At 40.0% G+C, this 26,627-nt stretch overlaps 1 pseudogene; it reads left to right on the plus strand.

Moving 5' to 3' along the window:
* The first annotated feature begins 2,063 nt into the window (after positions 1–2,063).
* On the plus strand, positions 2,064–25,790 carry LOC136388457 (small ribosomal subunit protein uS2-like; annotated as a pseudogene).
* The last annotated feature ends 837 nt before the right edge of the window (positions 25,791–26,627 follow it).

Consider the following 26,627-nt stretch of genomic DNA (forward strand, 5'->3'; position numbering starts at 1 on the left):
AGACGGGTGCTTTTCCTGTGTGCCTTTACCAGGAATTGAACTGGGGACATCCACACACTGGTCCAATGCTCTACCACTGAGCCAACCAGCCAGTCTTGTTTATTGATTATTATAGGAAATTTTCAACTATCCCTTGCTCCTACTTGCTTTGTTAGTTTTGTTTTTGTTTTGCTTTGTTTTGTTTTAGAATTAAGTAGATCCTCATTTCTTTGTATTTATGAAGCAGATACAGTTGGTCAGATAAAACAATTTTTATCTTTTTAATTATTCATTTTTTAATTTATAAATTAAACTTCACAGGGTTACATTGATCTAAAAGAGTACATAGATTTAAGGTAATATTTCTATAGCATCTGAACTATTGATTGTGTTGTGTGCCCAACACCTAAAGTCAAATCATTTTTTGTCACCATATATCTGTTCCTCTTTACTCACCTCCCCCTTGCCTCCTCCCTCTGGTGACCACTTTAGTTTTACTTATATCCATGAGTCTCAGTTTTATATCCCACCTATGTGTGAAATCATATAGTTCTCAGCTTTTTCTGATTTTTAAATTATTTATTTTAAATAGCAGCAATTGCATACTCTTTTGCTGTTCGGTTTAATGTTAAATCAAAAATAAATTCTGAAAAACAAAGTATTTTATTCTTTCAAGCTTATAGCAATGATGGCTGGATCAAACAGCGTCTGTGCATGGGTGGGGAGTGATGTATGTGAAGGAGTCATCTTATGTCTCATGTCTCTTAAACTGATTCCTAGATCCCCAAACAACCTTCTGAATATAATTTAGCTTCCTATCCTAAACCAGTAAGACTATGCTGCTCTGCATGAGACGTGCAATTCTCATTGAAATTATTACATTGATCTTCTGAAATGCAATACATACATACATAACTAAATTGTTCACACGAGAAGCACAAGTGCTATAGTAAGCTTTGGAAGAAATAACAAAAGGAAAAGCTTGAGAGTAGACTTGAATAGGCAGTTTCAACAACACCAATTAGAAACAACAACAGGGATTTGACGCAGCTGATGGTGGTAGAGAAGGAAGAAGAGCAGCAGCAATGCACAGCAGAAGAAAAAGAGAAAATGAAATAACTTTAAAGCCTGAACAGATGTCTGCCCCTATGGACACCTGCACTTAGGTGAATGTTGTTGAAGAAATGACACATTGCTGTTGTAGGTTAATAGCTATCTCCCCGAAACTTGTTGGTCTTTAATGATATCAGGGAATTGTGAAAAGAGCAAACCAAATGGCATAAGAGACTCAGGGAGCCTAACCAGGCAGTGGCACAGTGGATAGAGTATTGGCCTGGGGCACAGAGGACTCAGGTTCAAAACCCCAAAGTTGCCAGCTTGAGCGTGGGCTCACCAGTTTAAGCTTGGGGTCGCTGGCTTGAGTGTGGGATAATAGACATGACCCCATGCTCACTGGCTTGAGCCCAAAGGTTTATGGCTTGAAGCCCAAGGTCCCTGGCTTCAGCAAGGGGTTACTGGCTCAGCTACAGCCCTGTAGTCAAGGCATATATGAGAAAGTAATCAATGAACTAAGGTGCTGCAACAAAGAATTCATGATTCTCATCTCTCTCCCTTCCTGTCTGTCTGTCCCTTTCTTTGTCTTTCTCTCTGTCTCTCTCGCTACAAAAAAGAAAAAGAGCGACTCAGGGAGAAACTGCTACACACAACACAGTCTAGTAACAAGCTAGCCTACTGATACAACAATAGCTCCACAATAATTTTTTCTAATGTGTACTTTATAATAGGCACCGTGCTAAGTGCTTTACATAAATTCTTTTTTTTTTACTTCTCAAACAATGTTGGAGATAAGTTCCATCACCCATTTACTGCTACAGCAGCAGAGTCCCTGGGAGATTGTCCAAATGGTGTATATAAAAGCAGTTGTATGCAAAACAGCAGAGCTACTTTAGGCAGGCCTCTACTGGAAATCAGTGATAGAAAATCACCCTGAACAAGCTGAAGAGGAAAAAGAAAGTAAGTTTGATTCATATAAGCAAACTGTATTTACAAGGGCTGGGGCCACTCCTCTCTGCTTTCCTCACTGGATGGGATCAATTCCCACTTTCTTCAAAGTGGTGAGAAACGGGCTGGAGGCAGCTTCTGGCTCATGCCTTCTAACTTCAACACCCGAGAGAGATGTCCTCTTCCTAAACCCGGACTGGCTAATGGGCTTGGGCGGGCTGCCTGACGACCTCCGCTCTAACGTCTGCATCTGCGTGGCCGGAAAAGCCAGGGAGCTCACAGACAGGACCCCAGGAATCCTAGTGTTGATGACCACCACAGATGGTATACTACATTCTCTTAAGAAGTAAATTCACTTCCAGACAAAGTCAAAGAAAACAAGCAGGTCATTAAAGGAAAAGAAATGGGACCTCATTACATAATTTCAGAAGTTCAGTTCCAGAACATTCATGATAGAGTAATTACTGGTTTGTCTGCTTTATGCAATACCAAAACACAAGGAAATAAAATGCAGTCAACCCATGAACAGCTCAGGGGTCAAGGGCACCAACCCCCTCACTGTCAAATATCCATGTATAAATTTTGACTCCCAGAAGACAAGATGGCGCTGGAGTAGGCGGACGTACCAACATCTACCTCCCAGAACCAAAGTGGATTACAAACTAATTTTAAGAACTATCATCTGGAAAAACCAACTTTTGACTAAACTAAGAGGACTCTTCAACCAAGGAACACTGAAAAAGCCACACCAAGACTGGTAGGAAAAGCGGAAATGCAGAGAGGGCTGCCCAGCTCCCTGAAGCGAACAGCAGCCGGGAGAGACTTGTGTGGTGGGAAGTGAGTTTAGCAGAGAGGGGAGGGTCCTGAGCCCCAGGAACAAAGCCCCAGCCTGCAGCCCCAGAGCCCAGAAGAGGCGTATGGACAGTATTTAGCTGGAAACAAGTAAGGATACAGTTTGTGAGAAAGAGACAGATTTCTCAGACCCAGGATTCTTCTTAAAGGGACTGAGCAGAACACCTCTCTCACAACCACTTACCCGGGGCTCCGGGGGACGGGGAGAGAGGAGAGTACCAGAGTAGCAGGAAGAGAGTGTAATCTAGGAGGCACAGGGAGAAACATTTTGGGAGACAGCCACCCTAACCCCTGGGACGAGTCACTCCCCAAATCTGAAGTGAATATTTCCCCTGGAAACAGCAATACCAGCAAAGGGAAGCAGGACACCAGCCAAACAAGCTCTCCCGCGGCACTCAGAGCAGAGTCGCTTAGAAGGAGGGAGCTTTTGGGACTACAGTAGTGAGTGTTAGGGTCTGAGCTGCAGCGCCCACACCCCACAAGGCTGAGGGCTTGCCAGAGGGTGGATGGCGGCAGGACATGGAAGCGCGGTTCTGTCGGCAAGGGCGGAAGCCGGCTGGCCACCACTGGGGCTCAGTCTTGCCCGGCTGAGGAGGAGGGGGCGTGCAAAAGTGGTCAAGCCCAGCTGTAGGCAGCCTGCAATCCAGCCTGCGGGAGAAGGGCGGGAACCCCAGAAGGGGTGGAGACCAGCCCTTGAGCAAGGGTGTAGGAGCACAGCCTTGCCCCACCCACAGAACCGAGGCTTGTGACCTGACTTGGGAGCCGGCTCCTCCCACGGGGGTGGAGCAAAAACCCAGAACAGGCAGAGTCCTGCTACTGAGTGTGGGCACGCAGTCCCACCTAGCCTGTGGAGCCAAGGCTTGCAGCCATCCCACGAGCAGGCTTCTTCTGCAAGGGTGAGGCAAAAGCCTGGAAACAGGTGGAGACCCACAGCTGAGCAAATGTGCTGGCCACTGCTCTCAGGGCAAAGCATAATGCCACACACGGGGGCAGGGCAAAGGCCAAGGCCACCAAGGCTTGTACACCTGAGCACGTGATCACACACACTAATGTGAAGGAGAGGCTGAAACCACAGCAACAGCTCCAGTGGGCAGACACCAGCAACGCCCATACCCAAACGCCCTAGGCAGCAACAGCAGAGGGGGTGGCGGGCCTGCAGACAGACCATACCTAGGGAACAGAGGCCATACCCAGTGGACTCCAGTGGCCAAAACTTTCCTTTATACAGAGAAAATGAGAAGGCAGAGAAATGCAACACAAATGAATCAAGAGAAATCCCCAGAAAAGTACCTGAATGAATCAGATATAACCACATTACCAGATGCAGAGTTTAAAATAACGATTGTTAGAATGCTCAAAGATATTAGAACAACAATAAATGGTCATTGCGAACACCTAAATAAAAAGATAGCAAATATAAAAAAGGACATTGAAATAATAAAAAAGAATCACTCAGAAATGACAAATACAATATCAGAAATGAAGAACACAATGGAAGGAATTAAAAGCAGGATGGATGAAGCTGAGAATTGAATCAGGGAGTTAGAGGACAAGATAAATAAAGGCATGGAAGCAGAGCAGAAAAAAAGAAAAGAGACTCAAAAAGTCTGAGGAAACTCTAAGAGAGCTCTGTAATAACATGAAGAGAAATAACATCCGCATCGTAGGGGTTCCTGAAGAAGAAGAGAAAGAACAAGGGATAGAGACTTTGTTCAAGCATATCGTAGCTGAAAACTTCCCTCAATTAAGGCAGGAAAACATCTCACATGTTCAAGAAGCACAGAGAACTCCATTAAAGAGAAACCCAAAGAAATAAACAACAAGACACATCATAATTAAAATATATTATAGTTGAAGTACAACGGTGATTTTTCATGTCATAGGTCATGGATAGAGACCATGTCTCTATCCCTTGTTCTTTCTATCCCAAAGCTAAGCAATAAAGAGAAAATATTAAAAGCTGCTAGAGAAAAAAAGACTATCACCTACAAAGGAGCCCCCATAAGGATGACTTCTGATTTCTCAACAGAAACACTTGAGGCCAGAAGGGAATGGCAAGAAATATTCAAAGTAATGCAGAACATGAGCCTATAACCAAGACTACTTTATCTAGCAAGGCCATCATTTAAAATTGAAGGAGAAATAAAAAGCTTTCCAGACAAAAAAAAAAAAAAAAAACCTCAAGGAATTCACTACAACCAAACCAAGGCTGCAAGAAATGCTAAGGGACCTGTTGTAAACAGATCAAAGAAGAAAAAGAATATAGCAAAACAGAAATACAGTTTTAAAGAATAAAATGGCAATAAACAATTATATATCAATAATAACCTTAAATGTAAATGGATTAAATGATCCAATCAAAAGACATAGGGTAGCTGCATGGATAAGAAAATAGGCCCTGGCCGGTTGGCTCAGCGGTAGAGCATCGGCCTGGTGTGTGGGGGACCCGGGTTCGATTTCCAGCCAGGGCACATAGGAGAAGCACCCATTTGCTTCTCCACTCCCACCTCCTCCTTCCTCTCTGTCTCTCTCTTCCCCTCCCGCAGCCAAGGCTCTATTGAAGCAAAGATGGCCCAGAAGCTGGGGATGGCTCCTTGGCCTCTGCCCCAGGCACTAGAGTGGCTCTGGTCACGGCAGAGCAACCCCCCGGAGGGGCAAAGCATCACCCCCTGGTGGGAAGAGTGTCGCGCCTGGTGGGCATGCCGGGTGGATCCTGGTCGGGCGCATGCAGGAGTCTGTCTGACTGTCTCTCCCCATTTCCAGCTTCAGAAAAATACAAAAAAAAAAAAAAAAAAATAGGACCCATACATATGCTGTCTACAAAAGACACACCTTAAAACAAAAGATGCACATAGACTGAAGATAAAAGGATGGAAAAAATTATTTCACGCAGGTGGAAATGAAAAAAAAGCTGGGGTAGCAATACTTATATCAGACAAAATGAACTTTAAAACAAAGACTATAGTTAGAGATAAAGAAGGTCACTACATAATGATAAAGGGAGCAATCCAACAGGAAAATATAACCGTTATAAGTATCTACGCACCTAATATAGGAGCACCTAAATATATAAAGCAGACTTTGATGGATTTAAAGGGCAAGATCAACAGCAATACTATAATAGTAGGGGATTTCAATACCCACTAACATCACCAGATAGATCCTCAAGAAAGAAAATTAACAAAGAAACAGCAGACTTAAAGGACATACTAGATCAACTTGATTTAATAGATATCTTCAGAACCTTTCACCCTAAAACAGCAGAATATACATTCTTTTCAAGTGCTCATGGTACATTCTCTAGAATAGACCACATTTTAGGGAACAAAAGCAGTCTCAACATATTTAATTGAAGATTGAAATCATATCGAGCACTTTCTCTCCTCACAATGGCATGAAACTAGAAATCAACCACAACATAAAAACTGAAAAATACCCAAACACTTGGAAACTAAATAGCATGTTATTAAATAATAAATGGATTACCAATGAGATCAAAGAAGAAATTTAAAAATTCCTAGAAACAAACGATAATGAGCATACATCAACTCAAAATTTATGGGACACAGCAAAAGCAGTCCTGAGAGGGAAGTTCATAGCATTACAGGCATAACTCAAGAAGCTAGAAAAAGCTCAAATAAACAACTTGACCCTACATATAAAAGAACTAGAAAAAGAACAGCAAGTAAAGCCCAGAGCTAGTAGAAAGAAGGAAATAATAAAGATCAGAGCAGAAATAAATGACATAGAGGCTAAAGAAACAATACAGAGGATCAATGAAACCAGGAGCTGGTTCTTTGAAAAGGTAAACAACATCAATGAACCTTTAACCAGACTCACCAAGAAAAAAAGAGAGAGGACTCAAATAAATAAAATTAGAAATGAGAGTGGAGAAATAACAACTGACACAACAGAAATACAAAATATTGTAAAGAAATACTATGAAGAACTGTACATCAAAAAAACTAGAGAACCTAGATGAAATGGACAAATTTCTTGAAACATATAATCTTCCAAAAATTAATCTGGAAGATTCTGGAAACCTAAACAGACCAATTACAACAAATGAGATTGAAACAGTTATCAAAAAACTCCCAAAAAAGAAAAGTCCTGGGTCTGATGGCTTCACAAGTGAATTCTACCAAATATTCAAGGAAGAACTAACTCCTATCCCTCTCAAGCAATTTCAAAAAATTTAAGAGGATGGAAGACTTCCAAGCTCCTTTTATGAGGCAAGCATAATTCTGATTCCAAAACCAGGCAAAGACAACACAAAAAAAGAAAATTATAGGCCAATATCCCTGATGAATTTAGATGCTAAAATCCTCAACAAAATATTAGCAAACTGGATCCAACAATATATGAAAAAAATCATACACCATGATCAAGTGGGATTCATTCTTGGGAGGCAAGGCTGGTACAATATTCACAAATCAATCAATGTGATTCATCACATAAACAAAGGGAAGGAGAAAAACCACATGATAATTTCAATAGATGCAGAAAAAGCATTTGGTGAAATCCAGCACCCATTCATGATCAAAACTCTCAACAAAGTGGGAATACAGGGAACATACCTCAACATGATAAAAGCCATCTATGACAAACCCACAGCCAACATCATACTCAATGGGAAAAAATTAAAATAAATCCCCTTAAGATCAGGAAAAAGGCAGGGGTGCCCCCTTTCACCACTCTTATTCAACATAGTTCTGGAAGTCCTAGCCACAGCAATCAGACAAGAAAAGAAGACATAAAAGGTATCCAAATTGAAAAGAAGAAATAAAACTATCATTATTTGCAGATGATATGATATTGTATATTGAAAACCCTAAATTCGTAGTCAAAAAACTACTAGACCTGATAAATGAATTCAGCAAGGTGGCAGGATATAAAATTAATACTCAGAAACCAGAGGCATTTTTATACACTAACAATGAACTGTCAGAAAGAGAAATTAAGGAATCAATCCCCTTTACCATTGCAACCAAAAAAGTAAAGTACCTAGGAATAAATTTAACCAGGAAGATTAAAGACTTGTACTCAGAAAATTATAAAACATTGATAAAAGAAATCAAGGAAGATACAAACAAGTGGAAGCATATACTGTTCTCATGGTTAGGAAGAATAAACATAATTTAAATGTCTATATTACCCAAAGCAATTTATAAATTCAATGCAATACTGATTAAAATACCAATGACTTACTTCAAAGACATAGAACACATATTCCAAAAATTTATATGGAACCAAAAGAGAACACGAATAGCCTCAGCAATCTTGAAAAGGAAGAATAAAGTGGGAGGTATCACACTTCCGGATATCAAATTATATTATAAGGCCTTTGTGCTCAAAACAGCCTGGTACTGGATTAAGAACAGGTATATAGATCAATGGAATAGAACAGAGAACCCCCCAAAACCCCACTTTTATGGACAATTGATATTTGAAAATGAGGTAAGAGCATACATTGGAGTAAAGACAGACTCTTCAACAAATGGTGTTGGGAAAATTGGACAGCTACCTGCAAAAAAATGAAACTAGACCACCAACTTACACCATTCACAAAAATAAACTCAAAATGGATAAAAGACTTAAATGTAAGCTGTAAAATCATAAACATCTTAGAAGAAAACATAGGCAGTAAGCTCTCTGACATCTCTCCTGCAATATATTTGCCGATTTGTCTCCACAGGCAAGTGAAATAAAAGACAGGATAAACAAATGGGACTTTATCAAACTAAAAACCTTCTGCACAGCTAAAGACAATAAGAACAGAATAAAAAGACAAACTACACAATTGGACAATATATTTGACAATGCATCTGATAAGGGGTTACTAACAAAAATTTATAAAGAATTTGTAAAACTTAATACCAGGAAGACAAACAATCCAATCCAAAAATGGGCAATAGAAATGAATAGACAGTTCTCCAAAGAGGACATACAGATGGCCAATAGGCATATGAAAAAATGCTCAACATCACTAATCATTAGAGAAATGCAAATTAAAACCACAATGAGATATCACCTCACACCAGTCAGAATGGCACTCATCAACAAAACAACACAGAATACGTGCTGGCGAGGATGTGGAGAAAAGGGAACCCTCCTGTACTGCTGGTGGGAATGCAGACTGGTGCAGCCACTGTGGAAAACAGTATGGAGATTCCTCAAGAAATTAAAAATTGAACTGCGTTTTAACCCAGCTACCTCACTTTTAGAAATATACCCCAAGAACACCATAGCACTGTTTGAAAAGGAGAAATGCACCCTTGTGTTTATGGCAGCATTGTTCACAATAGTGAAGATCTGGAAACAGCCCAAGTGTCCATCAGTGGACGAGTGGATTAAAAAGCTTTAGTACATATATACTATGGAATACTACTCAGCCATAAGAAATAATGACATCAGATCTTTTACAACAACATGGCTGGACCTTGATAACATTATACTGAGTGAAATAAGTAAATCAGAAAAAACTAAGAACTATATGATTCCATACATAAGTGTGACATAAAAATGAGACTCAGAGACATGGACAAGAGTGTGGGGGGTGGAGAGGGAGGGGGTTGGGGGAGGGGAGGGGCACAAAGAAAACCAGTTAGAAGGTGACGGAAGACAATTGGACTTTGGGTGATGGGAATGCAGCATAATCAAATGTCAAAATAACCTAGAGATGTTTTCTCTGAACATATGTACCCTGATTTATCAGTCACCCCATTAAAATTAATAAAAAAAAAAAGATTTGTCTCACGGCTAATTCAGGCAGTTAGAATAGTATAAGGATGCTAATTCTGCTTCTCACAGAATTTGCCACATCCTGCAAAAGGGGCCCCAAGAAAATTGGTGATTTAGCTCCTCTGATTTTGCCAATTGGATTAAAAAAAATAGGTCAGGAACGCCCTGAAATGGAACTAGTAATACACGGGACTAAATTTTTTAAAGGACTTTTAGATACTGGAGCTGATGTATCTGTTATTGCTAAGCTACATGGGCCTCCTTCCTGGCCCACTCATGCAGCAGCCACAGAATTACAAGGTATAGGGCAGAGTAAATCCCCTCAACAAAGTTCTAGTTTTCTACATTGGAAAGATTAAGAAAGTCATTCTGGATTTTTTAAGCCTTATGTGCTCCCTGGATGGCCAGTTAATTTGTGGGTTAGAGATGTTTTGAAAAGTACAGGAGCGCTGCTTGTCAGTCCTAATGGTTTAGTCAGTATTCAGATGCTTGATCGGAGATTTTTGCCCACTAATTTCTAGGGAAAGAACAGCGAGGAATTCTCACCTCCATAGAAGTGGTACCCAATACCAGAAGGTGTGGATTAGGATATCAAAATTTAGCATAGGGGTCTTGGTAGCTCCTGCTACCCCAATAATGCATTGTGCAGACCCAATTACTTGGAAATCAGATAATCCTATATGGGTAGACCAATGGCCCCTTTCTCAGGAGAAACTTAGGGCAGCTGCTCAATTGGTACAAGAGCAGCTAAAGCTTGGGCACATTGAACCATCTAATAGCCCATGGAATACACTTCCATAATTTGATCTTGTTGCCTCCTGGAATATCAAGGGGCATAGGCAACCCTTACAGCTTATAGGTTTTGAGCCTCAAAATTATTGTTGTTTTTTCAAAGGATCAACAACAATGGATCTGGAAAATTTCCACTAAATGGCAAATTGCTTTTGCAAATCAATGGACAACTTTATACTGAAACAGTCAACTTAAAATAAGCTCAAAGACTAGAATTATATGTCATTATCATGGCTTTTCAGCATTTGCCATATTCCTCCTTTAATCTATACTATATACAGACAGCAAATATTTACTTATGGTTGTTTCCACTATAAAGACTGATGTCTTAGGGACAACTGCTGATGAACTATTTCAGCAGTTCCTCCTTTTTCAAAGACTTGTATGTCAACATAGAGCTCCATGTTTTATTGGACATACTCAAGCTCACTCCATGCTCCCTGGAGCTTTAGCACAAGGGAATGCCCTTGTTGATCAAGCTACCCAAAAGAAAATTATTTGGAGCAACCATGACAGATGGAGCAATTCAGTCTCATACTATTAATCACCAGAACTCTGCAGCCCTGTGTAAACAGTTTCAACTTTCTCGGGAAGTAGCATGGCAGATTGGGAAATCCTGTCCAAAGGGTCCTATACTACAATCTCTCCCTTCATTTGGAGTTAATTCTCAAGGACTCCTACCAGGACAACTTTGGCAAATGGATGTTACTCATATACCTTCATTTGGCAAACAGTCCTATGTCCACGTTACAGTGGATACCTATTCTGGATTTATAGTAACCTCTGTCAGAACAGGAGAGGCTGCTAAACATGTTATAGCTCATTGTCTGTATGCATTTTTCTATTATTGGATTTCCTAAACTGGTTAAACTGACAATGCTCCTGCATATGTAGCAAAAGCATTTACTGTATTTTGTCAAACCTTTTGAATTATGGGTATTTCTTACAATCTTTAAAGTCAAGGTATTATCAAAATGTACCCAGCAAGTATTTTAAGGTCAATTTAAAAAAATTTAAAAGGGGGTAGTCATATCCTGGAACTCCTATGGGTCTACCATATCATGCTTTTTATTTAAAAAAATTTTTAATTTCTTTTGAATGCTGATGAACAGGAGATGCCAAATCTTTTTCTCCTGCAAACTTCTACCTTCTTTTATTTGATCCAACTAATAACACTGTTTTGTCTTTTTCCAAATAGCTCCAGATATATGGAAAAGGTTATTTAGGCAGGTGGGGATCCTCAAACCCCTCAGCGAGATCTTCTGAGCATGGCTTTTAAGGTACCAAGAGGCAGAAAAAGCCCAATAGAGATCAGGTGAACTACCAGCTTTTAGGATACGCCCTTAAAGGCTCCAATGCCCCAAAGGGGTCTCATAGGATTCCATCTGGGTCCTGCTTCAATAGTGAATAGGAAGGTCATTGAGCTAAAGCCTGCCAGGCTTACATGCCTTTGCTGTGAGGAAAAAGGGACACTGGAAGGTAGGCTTCCCTCTCACTCCTCTAAGGGAGGGTTCAGTCTCTTCCAGCCCTGCTCCAGCCACCTATGACCTAACCTTGCCCAGAATGCTGGGGTTTGCCACTGAAGGCTGAAGGGGCCCAGGGCCATCAGCCCCATCTACGATACTGTGGACAAGCCTAGGGTATTTCTTCCAAGAAGCAGGTAAACTGATCTCATTTGCACAAGGACCACTTAACTATGTCTTGCCTGAATAGTCAGGTTTTTTATTCTTCCCTCAAAGATCTCTGTTGTGGGTGTTGATAGTCCTATTTTCTGCTGCTTTGCTTAATATATAGTGTTTCCTTTATTCCTCCTACCTCAATGCCCCACTCATATTTCAGGCTGGGACCTACTCCTAATTTAGAGCTCTCTTTCCTCCTTTTGCCAACTTCTATTATAAATTTACCTTTGCCACCCAGCTTAGTGTATCCCAAGGTTCTCTTTGCCATGCCACAGTCGCAGAGCTCCAGGGAAAAGCAACCTGGTCTCATCTCTCCAGGCAGAGGAGAACAGAAGCTCCATCTCCACACATACTGCAGATAGCTTTTCCAGTCTACCTGAATCATTACCAGCTAGAAGCAGCAGTCATTGGGACTTGAACATGAGTATAGAATTATGACAACAATTCCAGTGCCATGTGGACTTTTCCTGGATATGGACTTTTCCTGGACTCCTGCTCCTTGTAACAGCTCCTAACGGACTGAACTGGGGTTGGGTTGCATTCACAGGTATTTGGAATGGTGATGGTGCCAACTTGGACTTGGTGAACATGTTAAGGACACTACTCTTTTATGGATTCTTGCTGTATTGGCCAAGAGTTTGCTTACAGGCTTTAATCACTGTAAAAAAATATATAAGACTGGATATAGAAGATGTGGCACATATACATACACTATGGAATACTACTCAGCCATAAGAAATGATAACATCGGATCATTTACAAAAAAATGGTGGGATCTTGATAACATTATATGGAGTGAAATAACTAAATCAGAAAAAAACAAGAACTGCAGGATTCCATACATTGGTGGGACATAAAACGAGACTAAGAGACATGGACGAGAGTGTGGTGGTTACGGGGGGGGGGGGGGGGAGAGGAGGGAGAGGGGGAGGGACACAAAGAAAACTAGACAGAAGGTGACGGAGGACAATCTGACTTTGGGTGATGGGTATGCAACATAATTGAATGACAAGATAACCTGGACATGTTTTCTTTGAATATATGTACCCTGATTTATTGATATCACCCCATTAAAATTAATAAAAATTTATTTATTAAAAAAAAAGGAAAAAAATTTTGACTCCCTCAAGATTTAACTACTAACAGACTATTGTTGACCAATAACATGATTGATTTAACACATATTTCATATATGTATTATTTTGCATTCTTTTTTTGTTTTGTTTTTGTTTTTTGCTGAGAGAGAGACAGGAACATCCAGCTGCTCCTTTGTGTATCCTGACCAGGGAATCGAACCAGCAATCTCCACGCTCCAGAATAAGGCTCCAACCACCTAAGCTATCCAGCCAGGGCTTGTGTTCTACTGTATTCTTATACTAAAGTAAGCTAGAGGAAAAAAAATCTTATTGAAAAATAATTTAAAAAATACATTTACAGTATTTATTGAGGACAAAACTGCATATAAATGGACTTAGTTTAAATGTTTTTCAAGGGTCAACTGTACTCAGAATATTCAAAGTCGTATTTATCTGTTCCTAGGAAGCAACACCTTCATTCATAAAGTAATCCTCTTCTCTAAATATTAAGAAGTAGCAAGTAGAGGTTTTAACTTTTGGAGTTCCAATCCCCTTTAAGAATTTGATTAAATCTATGGACCATGTCCAGTAATGAGGCTACTATCTCTGAGCTTTAAATCCACCCAGCTTTGAGATGCTGCAAATCCCATTTCTACTTCGCCAGCTGATGCCTGTTGGAGTCCACCAAGAGGGGGCACCTCAGGGAGACTGCGGGTTGGGCAGAGGAAGGAAGGCCATGCATTTTCCCTTTCAACTCGAGGTTTCCTTGAGCACAGCCCCAGTTATGCGTTTTCACCCAGCCCGGAATCCAGCTCTGAGGGCGCAGATGAGTCTAGCGTGAAGAACGAGCTCCAGGACGCCCTCGTTCCACCGGGGAGTCCTGGGTCCCAGCATCCCAGCACCGTGTTAAGAGAGGGTCCTCTGAGATCTTAGTTTCAGGTCTGTAGGGTCCCTTCCCCATATTTCTAAATTTTAACTATACCAGCCCCTTTTCTATGTTTCTCCAGGTCTGAGAATAGCAGCAGCTTCCTGAAATTGCTTTCAGATAACTTAGAATTCTCTTTTTGCCTTTCCAGTTACCTTGTTCATAATTTATACTTAGTTAATAGTTCCTTATATAAAATTCTCTCTGGTAAAACAGCTGGTGTGATTTCTGGTTCCTAAATAGATAGTTATGGGCCACACTCCCAGAAATACAGATATATTATTACATCCATACACTCCATAAAAATTTTGTGTTCATTGATACATTAAAATTCACCGACAGTCCCTTATGGAATCCATGAACCCAAGATTAAAAATCTAGGGGTCTAATGCAAGACACGTTCAGTAACGGCTCATAGAAAACATTGGAAAGCACTGTGTTCTAGGCTATTGCTCACTAAAAGGTTCAGTTTTATAAGTAAATGCATTTCCCTGTGTTGTGTGCTGTTTCCTGAAAGGTGGCCTTGGCATTTCAAGTGAAACATCACATTAGAAGACGACATATTCACCAGTGAAAAATGGTTAGTACATCATATTCCTGAAAGGGAATTTCATGGTCTTGAGGAGCTCCTTTTAGATCATAGTTTATTCTCTGAATAACTTTAGAGAAATGATTTTTTTAAAGTCTATTCTTGTAATATTTTATAACCTTTATTCTGGCAGTTCCCAATGAATCAAGTTCACTTGGTTTAAGTAGGCTCAAGGTAAAAGCTGATATTAAGATCTAGAATACTGTAGGGCTGGTGTCATGTGAGACATGTCATCTTTTTTCCTAGTAGAGATAACTCCAAGATGAAATGTAAACTCCTCAAGAAGCAAGCAAGATGATCTTCTGAGGCACAGTAAGAACCTCTAGGGCTTCTATTTATTTTCATAATTTATCTCATGCTTTTTAAATTTCTATTTCTGTGCATGTTTCATAATGCACGTAATTTATTAGTTCAGTAAAATATAGTTATTTTATACATAAAAATCATGAATACATTCTCAAAACTTTTAATAATAAAGGCCCACTCTAAAAATTTGGATACAATGGCTCTAATGATAAAGAACTGCATGTTCGGAGCAAGGATCACCAAAATTCAGCCGCCGGCCAACTCTGACCCATGGTCTGTTTTGGTACAGCCCTCCAAGTGAGAATGAAAGACGCAGATATATGGGGAGGGTATGTGACAGAGACTGTGCATGGCCCACAAAGATTAAGACCTATAGTAACTGTCCTTTACAGAAAATATTTGCCAACATCTACCCTGGAGTAAGCCCACTTAAAATACCTCTGAAAGTGTTTGAAAGGAAGAGGGAGATTCTCTTTCTCACTTTATTAATGAAATTAGTACAAATGAGAAGAGAGGATGAGGCAAGATCACAGGTTAGAGCTTATGGTCCAACTATAGATGTTACAGACTTAAAAAATAATTATTCAAACAGGGATGAAAAGTCAAGAGCAAGGGAAGCAAAAGTGAAGACACTGATGACTTCTCTGAAGGTGATAAAGGCTCTTGAAGGAGGCCTATTACACTGGCCCAAAAGATCTCACAATTAAGCTTTATTCTATGAGAAAGAAGCAAGTAAGCAGAGTAAGTTGACAATAGGAGTTTTACCTCAAGATTCATGACTAAAAAATTTCATAATGACTATTCAAAAGGTAATTCTGAATCATCAAAATTGGGGTAAATTATTTCCAGTATCCTCTATTAAGGAGTGAGAAATACATTTATATCAGAGAGAAAGGCTGAAATAAATATTCCTGAATTTAATAGGTTCACTCACATCCAAGAAACTTGGCTACACAGAATGACTTGATACTCAGTTGACCAATTCTTGATAATATAAAGATGGAAACAGAAGCTCAAAGCCAAAATTCAGAGAACCAATTCATTGAAGATGCCCCTCAGTACCTGTTACAGAAAAAGAGAAAATTAAAATATAAGGTAATTAGGCTGCCTATGTTAGGGGCAATAAGGCTTTCCATTAGACCTAATTAGCTTTAATATGTTAATGCTATTCCATTTTCAAGTTCACCGAATATGCTACTCAACTTATCTAAAATCTGGAAACTGGGAATATAGCTGTCCTTTGACCACAAAAGCAAGTAGAATTAACCTTTTCAAATTTAAATATAAATGCCTACTAGAAAGCATATTCCAACTAGAGTCCATCTTGCCAGGATGGAAGTTTTATTGCTCACTGAAGCCCCATATCAGAATGCGAACAGCTTGAACCACACGGTTGTCTGCGGCAGACACTGCCAGTCGGCCACCAATATCCGTTCTACCTTCCTTTCCAACAGAACTTCAGTTTCGTTTGGGGCAACTGTGTAGTCAACTAAAAATATCCAATCCCCCAGCTAAGAGTGGCCATGTAACCCAGAACCTGCCAATTAGTATACAGAGAAAGTCCCTAAGAAGGGCATTTCCTCCAGAATAAAGATGCAGAGTTTGCAAGTAGAAGGTTTTCCAGACCTGCCACCTTCTTTCTAGGCCTAGAGGAACAGCATTCGTTACCATAACAGGAGCCACGTGCTAAGGCAGAGCAATGTGAAGACAGCAAGCTGTCACTGGCAACATTGGTGACAAGCAGAACCAGTTCTAGGGTGTCTATCTCTTGCCTTTTTTTTTTCTTTTTGTCTGTGTGAGGAAAAAACCTCCTTAATCTTCTCAGCTATAGCTGATTAAGTGCTCGGATACACTTGAGCTAATGCAGTCCTAACTTTCACAATGTGTTACTGTGCTAAGTACAGTACTAGCTGCTTTACAGCATCTAATTTGTTTTTAAGTAGCTCTAGAAGGAAAAAAAAATTTTACAAGGATGGTAAATAACTTCTCCAGGAAGACCCAGCTAGTAAAGTAGCAGAACTCAAACTCCAATCCAGATCTGATTGTCTCCACTGCTTCCTCCACTGTGCTCAACCCAGTACGTTGTGTGCAGATGACTGAGCAGCAACAGCTGTATTTGGAGAAGTTAGCATCGTAAACAGCCACAGAAGCCTAGTCAGAGAACATATTTATTTACTCACTCTAGGATAATAAAATCTCCCTGCTTTCCTTAGAGACTTGCTTGCATTACAAAGTAATAAAAATAACGTCTTTCTTCAGGACAAAGATAGGACCGGTTTGCCCACACCCCGTAAGTTTAGGGGCTTCCTCAGTTCAGGGTTCCTCATCTGTAACATATTCCTCTGTGTGTGGAGTTCTCACCTGGGCCCACATCTGACCACCCACACAATTTGGGCACAAGGGAAACTGATGTAAACATGCAGCTCATGCATCAAGTGTCTCAATACATTTGGGCTTGTCTCTTTACTGAAGGAATCTGTGCAACTGTGGCAAGTCGACCTAGCAACTGCAGTGGTCCCCGCTGCTTAGAGTCTGCTTGACCACCGGACAATACACAGGAAATGTTTAGTGAATCAAGTTGAATTGCTCTTTTTGATCCAACAGGATGATATTGAAAGAATCAAGACCTACCATTCAAGTGCCTCACACCATTTTTTTAAGACATAATTCTCCCAAAGCACTAGTTCTCAACCTTTTGGAATTTATCACACTCTTGAATTCTAGAAATTTGGCAATATACTTGAAGGGAAATACCAAAATCATTATCATCAAAGTCATTAACAATAACACAAATCACTACCACAATGTAATAATAACGCACAGTTTCCAAAAAGCTTCCCTAGTATGACTTTAATCATTCCCTTGTAGCCTTTCTAGAGGGACAGTGCCTCCTGGTCAGAACTTATCCTCTTACACCTTCACAGGTCCCATATGTGTAAGCATATGCTCTTTCCTTAATGCCAGTTTCACATTGACTAAACTGCATCATGCCACCCATTCACTCCACAATACATCTCAACAGGCTCCAAGTGACAGTATTGAATCATAGCAAAGACAAAATGTTATACATTGATAAAAATGTTGTGTCATGTAGTTTAGTGATGGGATATACCTAGCACACCAGATGAGAACCACTGTCTGGAGGCTCTGGACCTCACATCAATAGGCTAAACACTCTCTGGGTACAGAGAGAGATATTCCAGGTACAGTGGAGGATGCTGACATATTTTTAAACGGTCCCTGCCATCAAAGACATAATATGCTTCAGGACATATGTGAAATGTGCAAAGAACTCATCTATAAATAATATCGTTACAAGAACCAATTAATGTAGAGGGTATAAATCTCAGTCCACAATCCAGGTGCAGAGAATACATTGAATTTCTTTACTATCTTCACATAAACTAAATCCAGCTCCAAATACCCAGCCTAAGTTTCCCTCCTTCCATAATGCACAGAGGTTGTGTGTTTTAGCACCAGGGATAGAAAGAGATCCCCTTGGCCCCCAGTCTTAGCTCATCCATCTTCACTAAGTACTGCTGAGGCCTGACTAGAACCATACCTTCAGTGGGACACAGAAGTCATGGACAAGGCCCTGCGCCCAAACTGAAGCCTCTGTGAGAACCATGTGGTCTTCCTCTTCTTCCAGGAGACTCTCCAACCATTCAGAGTGCCAGGGGACACACCCGCTGTGGTCTGCCGACTTCTCTCCCCTTCCCAATCAGGAAGAAGACCCTCTCTTTCTCTTGCCTTCCCTCTTTCTCCTTCTTTCTCTTTTCTGGGGGGGAGGGGGACATTTGGCATCATCTCAATTACAATTATATAATCATTATATAATACAACAAAAACTAACAATTAGATTGTGTTTATTATGTGTCAAGCATTATTCTAGTGCTTTATTATGTTTACTCATCTAATACTTATACAACTTTCTGAAATAGCACTATTCTTATCCTCATTTGACATCTGAAGAAACTAAGGCATGAGGAGGTGACTTTGTTCAAGGTCTTTTAACTGGTAAAATTGCTCATTTTGATCTTTAGTACAGATAAGAGGAGCCACTGACCTCAAGAAGCTTCGGCATACCCCTGTCTGCACAATGCTGTGGAGGCTTCCTCTGAAAATGTGAACCACAGACAAAAATAACACATAAATGTGGTCTGGTTTTTCCCTTTGTTATTTTTTTTTAAAACTGCAAATTAGAGTCAGTCATATCTTCAACATCATTCTAAAAACTTTACAGAGTTGGAGTTTTCTTATGATAGTTTTTAACTTGGAATGGCTTTAGATTTAAATAACATTAGCAAGAGAAAAAGGTTTAACTTAATTGTTCAAAACCAGGGAACATTCTTGATTAGGTGGTGGTGCAGTGGATAGAGCATCTGACTGGGACACAGAGGACCCAGGTTCAAATCCTCAAAGTCGCCAGCTTGAGTGCAGGCTCATCTGGTTTGATCACAGCTCACCAGCTTGAACCCAAGGTCGCTGGCTCAAGCAAGGGGTCACTCACTCTGCTGTAGTCCCCCCAGTCAAAGCATATATGAGAAAGCAATCAATGAACAACTAAGGTGCCACAACAAATAATTGATGCTTCTCATCTCTCTCCCTTCCTGTCTGTCTGTCCCTATTTGTCTCTCTCTCTCTCTCTCTCTCTCTCTCTCTCTCTCTGTCATACACACACACACACACAAAATAAATAAATAAAAATAAAAAACAGGGAACATTCAACTTTCTAAATTTATGACTCTGCTTCATCTGGATTCTGATAGTTACCCTGTGGTAATGAGTGCCAGCAGTATTAAGTTGTGGTTTTATAGGAAGCAAGGTCAAGAATGTTTATATCACAAATCCTCAACCTTGACCTGAAGGCTTTTAGATTCACCATCCACAGAAAATTTCAAATAACATTGAAGTGAAAAGCAATCTCCTGGACTCCCAAAATGTACTCCTTTGAGGGCTCCTGACACTCTGGTATAGAGGAAGGCTAGAAGTAATGACATTCTCTCTCTCTCTCTCTCTCTCTCTAAATATATATATAAAAGCTTTGGCCAAATCAATATACTCTTAACACTTTATTCCCATAAAGTGAGATTTCTAGAAAATCTGAATTTTTTCCACATCTAAATGAATACTATGAAAAAATCAAGACTTTTCTCCTTACAATTCATCCAACATGAGCAAATGTGAAAATGGTATAAATTTCTTGTGACATTTTTTTCTTCTTCCGGATGGTAACTATTAAGAAGCAGCCTTCATCTTTAAAGGAGAAGTACAAAGTCTGATGAGTATTTCAAGAGGAAAAACCAACTACAATTTATTCACTCTATCATAGCCTGTCATGTAACAGCTGAGCCCTGGCACCACCACCAACAAACAAATGTGCCAAAGACAGCAAGATGCATTAGGGAGATAAAGCACAGCAATCTTCATGCCAAAGCACCCACTCGAACAGATGAAGAGAAGGCGTGAATACTGCTTGAAGAAGGTGGATGCTGAGAAGGCAGTAGTGACAATGTAACACTGGGCAGTAATTGAGAATGTCGGTCTCGTTCCAGACCTCCGAGACAGGGCAGCTGCAATGTGTCTTTTGACATTGCCACTTGGAACCAAGTCATCTTTCTCATTAGGCTCTTAAAATGCCACCTGGCCACGCTGAGAAATCTACAATACAAAGATGAATTTTAGTGTTTCCCAAAGAAAGGTGTTGGAACAAGCTAAACAAAGGCAATGTTAACACAATACAAAACTCTAACCTGTCCCTAACATATTATAGTGTTGTCAAAAATTATGGGAGCTCAATTTAAAAACCTAAGTGCAAATTACAGAATGGTTTGGTAGCTTCTCCCTTCTATCACTGCAGGGAGAATTATTCATGTTCACTATGCCCACAACTAAGCTCTGAATTATCATCTTTTAAACTCAAATCAAGAATTTGGTGGCTGGCTTCTCAATTCCCAGATGTAAAGCAGCCAGAGTGTTTTAATCCATACAAAATGTAGGCATCCAGAAAAGATACTCAGAAAAGAGTTTTGTGAATTTCTTAAGCCATAAAAGGTTACTTATCACAAAGGTCCTAACTCTATCTCTACCTCCTAGGCTTCTTTGCTATTCTAGATAAGAGAGCAAAAAGGAAAAAAAGCATGGAAACTTGAGATAAAACAAGGTTGAAATGATTTCTATTAAGCATCCTCCGACAGCGAAAAGCTAGCAATGCTCTTCCCATAATTAGAAGTGTACCACACGAAGGAGAAACTTAACCCCAACATTTCCAACTTCATTAAGATGATTATCAACCCTAGAAGTAAGGACCACTGGACACAACTCAGTACTAGGGAACTCTGTAAACACATTCTGGATACTTGTTATTAAGCCTTTCCGTGATTTTATATATCATGTAGGACAGCAGTTCTCAAAGTGTGGCCTACACGAGTGGGCAATGCAGTCTACCTACCAGGGGTCCTCAAGGTCCTTATCAGTTCAAAACTATTTTCACAATAATAAGAATCAACCATTTGCATTTTTCCTATGGTTGATATAGCATTTACAGTAGAAAATATGAGTTAATGGGTTGAACTACTGGCACCTTTGCCTGAATCAGTCCTTGCATTCTTCTGTACCTAGCGTGTATAGGTGTATGTGTGTGTATGTGTGTGAGTGTTGGGGGAGGTGTTCTTTTACTTGAGTGTCCTTGATGAATCAATAAAAATTAACTTTACTGACTCTCAATCCTAATTTCACTTCTTTTTAAATATTTCATGTGACAAAATATGCATAAAGCTCTTCTGTTGTATATCAAAGTACAATGGTTGTCATAAGAAAAAGCACTTTCACGATCAAGTTACTAACTGGCCAGACATTCCAGTCAATAGATAAGTTATTGATTGACTCACCCAAGTATTTTTTGAGGTCAGTGTTCTTCTTAGTCTAGATTAGGCAAATCACCATTAGTGGTCTCTCAGAGTTGAATGATGCAATGGTAAGTTTTTAATTTTTTGTGTGTGTGACAGAGACAGTGAGAGAGACAGAGAGAGGGACAGATAGGGACAGACAGGAAGGGAGAGAGATGAGAAGCATCAATTCTTCATTGCGACTCCTTAGTTGTTCATTGATTGCTTTCTCATATGTGCCTTGACTGGGGGGTTACAGCAGAATGAGTGACCCCTTGCTCAAGCCAGAAACCTTGGGCTTCAAGCCAGCAACCTTTGAGTTCAAGCCAGAGACCATGGGGTCATGTCTATGATCCCACATTCAAGCCAGAGACCTCGCATTCAAGCTGGTAAGCCTATGCTCAAGCCAAATTAGCCTGCACTCAAGCTAGCTACCTCGGGGTTTTGAACTTGGGTCCTCTGCAACCCAGCCCAATGTTCTATCCATTGTGCCACCACCTGGTCAGGCTTCAATCATTTTTTTATAATAATAGTTTTACTGACATATAATCTATTTACATACTGTATAATTCACAACTTTAAAATATATAATTCAATGGAGTTTAGTATATTCATAGAATTGTGCAACCATCACCATAATCAATTTTAGAACATTTTTATCACCTCAAAATGAAACACCCACAATCATTAGCAATCATTCCCATTTCTTTCCAACTTCTCCATTGTAGACAATCACTGACTTACCTTTTTTTATGTAAATTAGTCTATGCTGGACATTTCACATAAATCATACAATATATGATCTTTTCTGACTGGTTTCTTTCACTTAGCATGCTTTTAAGGTTCATCCACATTGTAGCATGTATCACTACTTTATTCTTTTCTATTGACAAATAATATTCCACTGTATGAATAGACCATGTTTTCTTTATTTCACCAGTTAATGGGGATTTGTGTTGTTTCCACTTTGGGGCTATTATGATAATGATATCCTGCTATGAATTTTATGTGGGTTTTGTTTTCATTTCTCTTGGGAGTGAAATTGCTGGGTTATATAGTAACTCTTATGTTTGACCTTTTGAGGCACTGCCAGACTGTTTTCCAAAGCAACCATGCAGTCATTTGTAAAAGCTTTCAGCACTAGTTTAGTCACTCCTTTAGGAAATATTAACTGAAAACTTACTATATCCAATTCCATGTGCTAGGTATTAGTAATACAGTGGAAAATAAAACAGAGTCTCTACCAAAATGGAGATTATAATTTATCAGGGAAAATAAACAAAATAATAATGTTTGGGATAGGTAAAGCTAGGTAAGGCACAGAGTACACAGGACCAGGAAACAGAGGGGCCTGACCTGTTTAGATGCCTGGTAAGTTCTCCTTGAGGAAGAAATGTTTTCACTGAAACTCAAGTGAAGGGTGATTGGAATTAACTTGGCAAAGAAGGGTGAAAGTATTTGCTACAAAGGAACAAACTCATATAAAATCCTAAAGGTAAGGAAGGAGCATGTTCCACTTAGGAAACGAGAGAAATTCAATGTAACTGTGAGCTGTATGATGTGCAAGGCCAGCGGGGATAAAAATTGAGTCTGGAGAAGTAGACAGGGGCTATGAAGGGTTTTAATAGAGCAGTAACACAATTAGTTTGTGTTCCTTAAAGAACACACTTGCGTCTATCTGGAGAATAGATTGAAGAGAAGCAAAACTAGACGACTGAAACAAGCCTAGAGGTTATAGACAAAGATAGTCGAGAAGTTCTGGTAGCCCAGACTACAGCAGGGGGAGTGGACCTGGGGGAGTGGGGTGGAATCAAGAGACATCTCGAGAGTAGAATCAATAGGACTTGGTGATTGATTGCATGTGGAGGGCAAGAAAAAGGGAAGAGTCAAAATAGATTTTCTATTTAGGTACCGGATGGATGGTAATGCCATTGACTAAGACAGAGCTATAGGGAGTATGCCAGATCATGATCCTCAGGTCAATGAACAAAGAAGCATTTCCCGTATACTCACTATATGTAAGGCACTGGGCTAGAGCTGTGAAAATAAAACTAAATAAAATAAACATGCTGTAGGCAGAATAATAAAACCTCCAAACATGTCCACATCCTAATCCCTTAAGCCTTCAAATACATTGCCTTACATGGTATACAGAAAAGTTAACAGAGCAATCCTAAATTGCTATCCTTGAAAAGACCATCTTGAAAAATTAGCCCTTGGCTAGCATCTGGGAATCTATATTTTATATGGTTGCCACCATCAACTGATAAGAGCCACTCACTGTGCCTAAAAGTTTTGTTCAAACAATATGGTTTATGGTAAACACCTGCTTTCTTCTTTGGAGTCTGAAGTTTGGGTACAAGACGCGCAAAGGATGCTTACAAGACCAACTCCAGTAAAAACACTGGACGCTGGGACTTGAATGAGCTTCTCTGGTTAGCAGCAACATTTTATATGTGTTGTCACAAATCATTGCTGGAAGAATTAAGCATGTTCTGTTTACTACACCGTGAAAAGACCTTGGAAAGCCTGCACCTGGTTTCCCCTAGACTTTGTGCCATGTGCCTTTTCCTTTGGTTGGCTTTGCTTTGTATTTTTTCACCTTACTAAATCATGGCTATATGACTATGTGCTGAGATCTGTCCTCTTAGCAAAGTCTGAGGGTGATCTCGGGGACCTCCTTAATGTAGGGGGATTGTCTTGGATTATCTGTGTGGACTCAATGTAATCAAAGTAGAAGTCAGAGTGATGTGATTGCTGATTCTGAAGATGAAGGAATGGGTCATAAGCCAAGGAATATAGGCAACCTCAAGAGTCTAGAAAAGATAACAAAATAGACTTTTCCATAAAGCCTCTAAAAGGAATCCTGTCAACACCTATGACACTCATTTTGGACTTCTGACCTCCAGTGCTGTAAGACAGGAGATTTGTGCTGTTTTAAGACAATAAATTTGTGGTAATTTGTTACAGCAGCACTAAGAAACTAATATGGATGTCCTAAAGGAGCATGAATTTTTATGGAGGAGACAAACACATAGACCCATAATACTTCCAGTTTCAATGCAAGCTTTAACTTTCGTGCACTATCCAGTTTATCCTAACTATTCTCTTTCCAAAGATAATGACAATAGTTATGAATAATCAGCAAGTAAAATCTTTCCATGCTATCAAAGAGGGGCCCATATGATGTTGTTCTGGGTTCCCATCATAACCTAAAAGGAAACTTTCCCAATGTCCAGAGCCATGGATGTCCTGTAAATATAAGAGTAGGATGTCCTTAAATTTCTTACATTAGGAACCTACTTAGGTAGTACCAACTTTGACTTCCATATGCAAAAAGAAAAGTTATGGCATCTACATCATATATCTGAAAAGAACCTGGGAAAGGCTTCTACTGCCAGCTTCTGTCATTTGCCATTAAAAGCCTGCTGTCGTGTCATATCCTTCAGGAATACTGACCAGCGAGCGGTGCTGAAGTTCGCTGCTACCACTGAAGCCACTCCTATTGTTGGCCTCTTCACTCCTGGAATCTTCGCTACCAGGTCCAGGCAGCCCTCCAGAAGCCACAGCTTCCGGTGGTCACTGATGGCAGGCTGACCACCAGTCTCTCACAGAGGTATTTTGGATTAACCTGCCCAGCACCGCTCTATGTAACACAGACTCCCTTCTGTGCTATGTGGACATTGCCATCCTATGCAACACCAGGGAGCTCACTCAGTGGCTCACTCTGAGGTGCTGGATGCTGGCCCAGCTCACTCAGTGGGTCTGAGCATATGTGGTACCATCTCTCATGAGCATCCATCAGAGGTCACGCCTGATCTCTACCTCCACACAGATCCTGAAGAGACTGAAAAAGAAGAGCAGACAAGTTCTGAAAAGGCTGTGATCAACGAGGGATTTCAGGGGGAATGGACCGTGCTAGTTTCTGAACTGGCTGCTCCTCAGCTCAAAGTCACAGACTGATCTGGAGGGGTAGGTGCCTTATGTGTCTACATAGAGCGGTTCCCGACGGAAGACTGGTCCACGGCCCTCACGGCTCGGGCTACTGAGTGCCTAGGAACCATCAGAGTGGTCTTAAGCTGCCCTTCCTCAGACTCTCAAATGGAAGATGAAAATAAGGTTGATGGAAAATAAAAAGTTTCTTAAAAAAATAATCAAAGAAATTTAAAAGATAAAAGAAAAGAAAGTAAAATTTAAAGGGACAGTGTTATATTATAAATTGACGAAAGAACAAAACTGGCTCACTGGACATTCCAACTCTCATCACTCACAGCAACATTATGCAATACAAAAGTTGAAATGACAAACTGGTTTATTAAATCATGAGCCAGAAAACATAATGCGTAGACTTTAATGCCTGCTATGAACATTTTTAGGGGGTGAGAAAAAAAACCCTAGCTGGCTGTGTATCAGGTTAGAAAGTTCTAGTATACTTTCCGGATACAAAGTAGAAAATAACATGATGTTAATTATTGTGAGACAGAGTTAATTGATGAACTGGTCAATAATACATATAAAACAAGGTTTCCACTACCAAGAAAACAGGTGTCTGCTTGATGGAAAGGTAAAATCAGACAATATAACCGCTTTTAATTTCACAGTCTGTGATTCTTCATAAAAATTAAAGATCAATTATGTCCCATCAGTGTTAGAGCCAAGCCAAACTGAGTGATTTATGTACAAATATCCCCACACATGGAGTAATTGTTGATAGAGTAACTTATCTTTATTAAATATGAACCCAAGATTATATTGGGAAGTAATTTACACTTATGACTTTCTCTATACTTTTTAATACAC

This window comes from Saccopteryx leptura, chromosome 1, assembly GCF_036850995.1.
Source record: "Saccopteryx leptura isolate mSacLep1 chromosome 1, mSacLep1_pri_phased_curated, whole genome shotgun sequence".
Taxonomy (NCBI): Eukaryota; Metazoa; Chordata; class Mammalia; order Chiroptera; family Emballonuridae; genus Saccopteryx; species Saccopteryx leptura.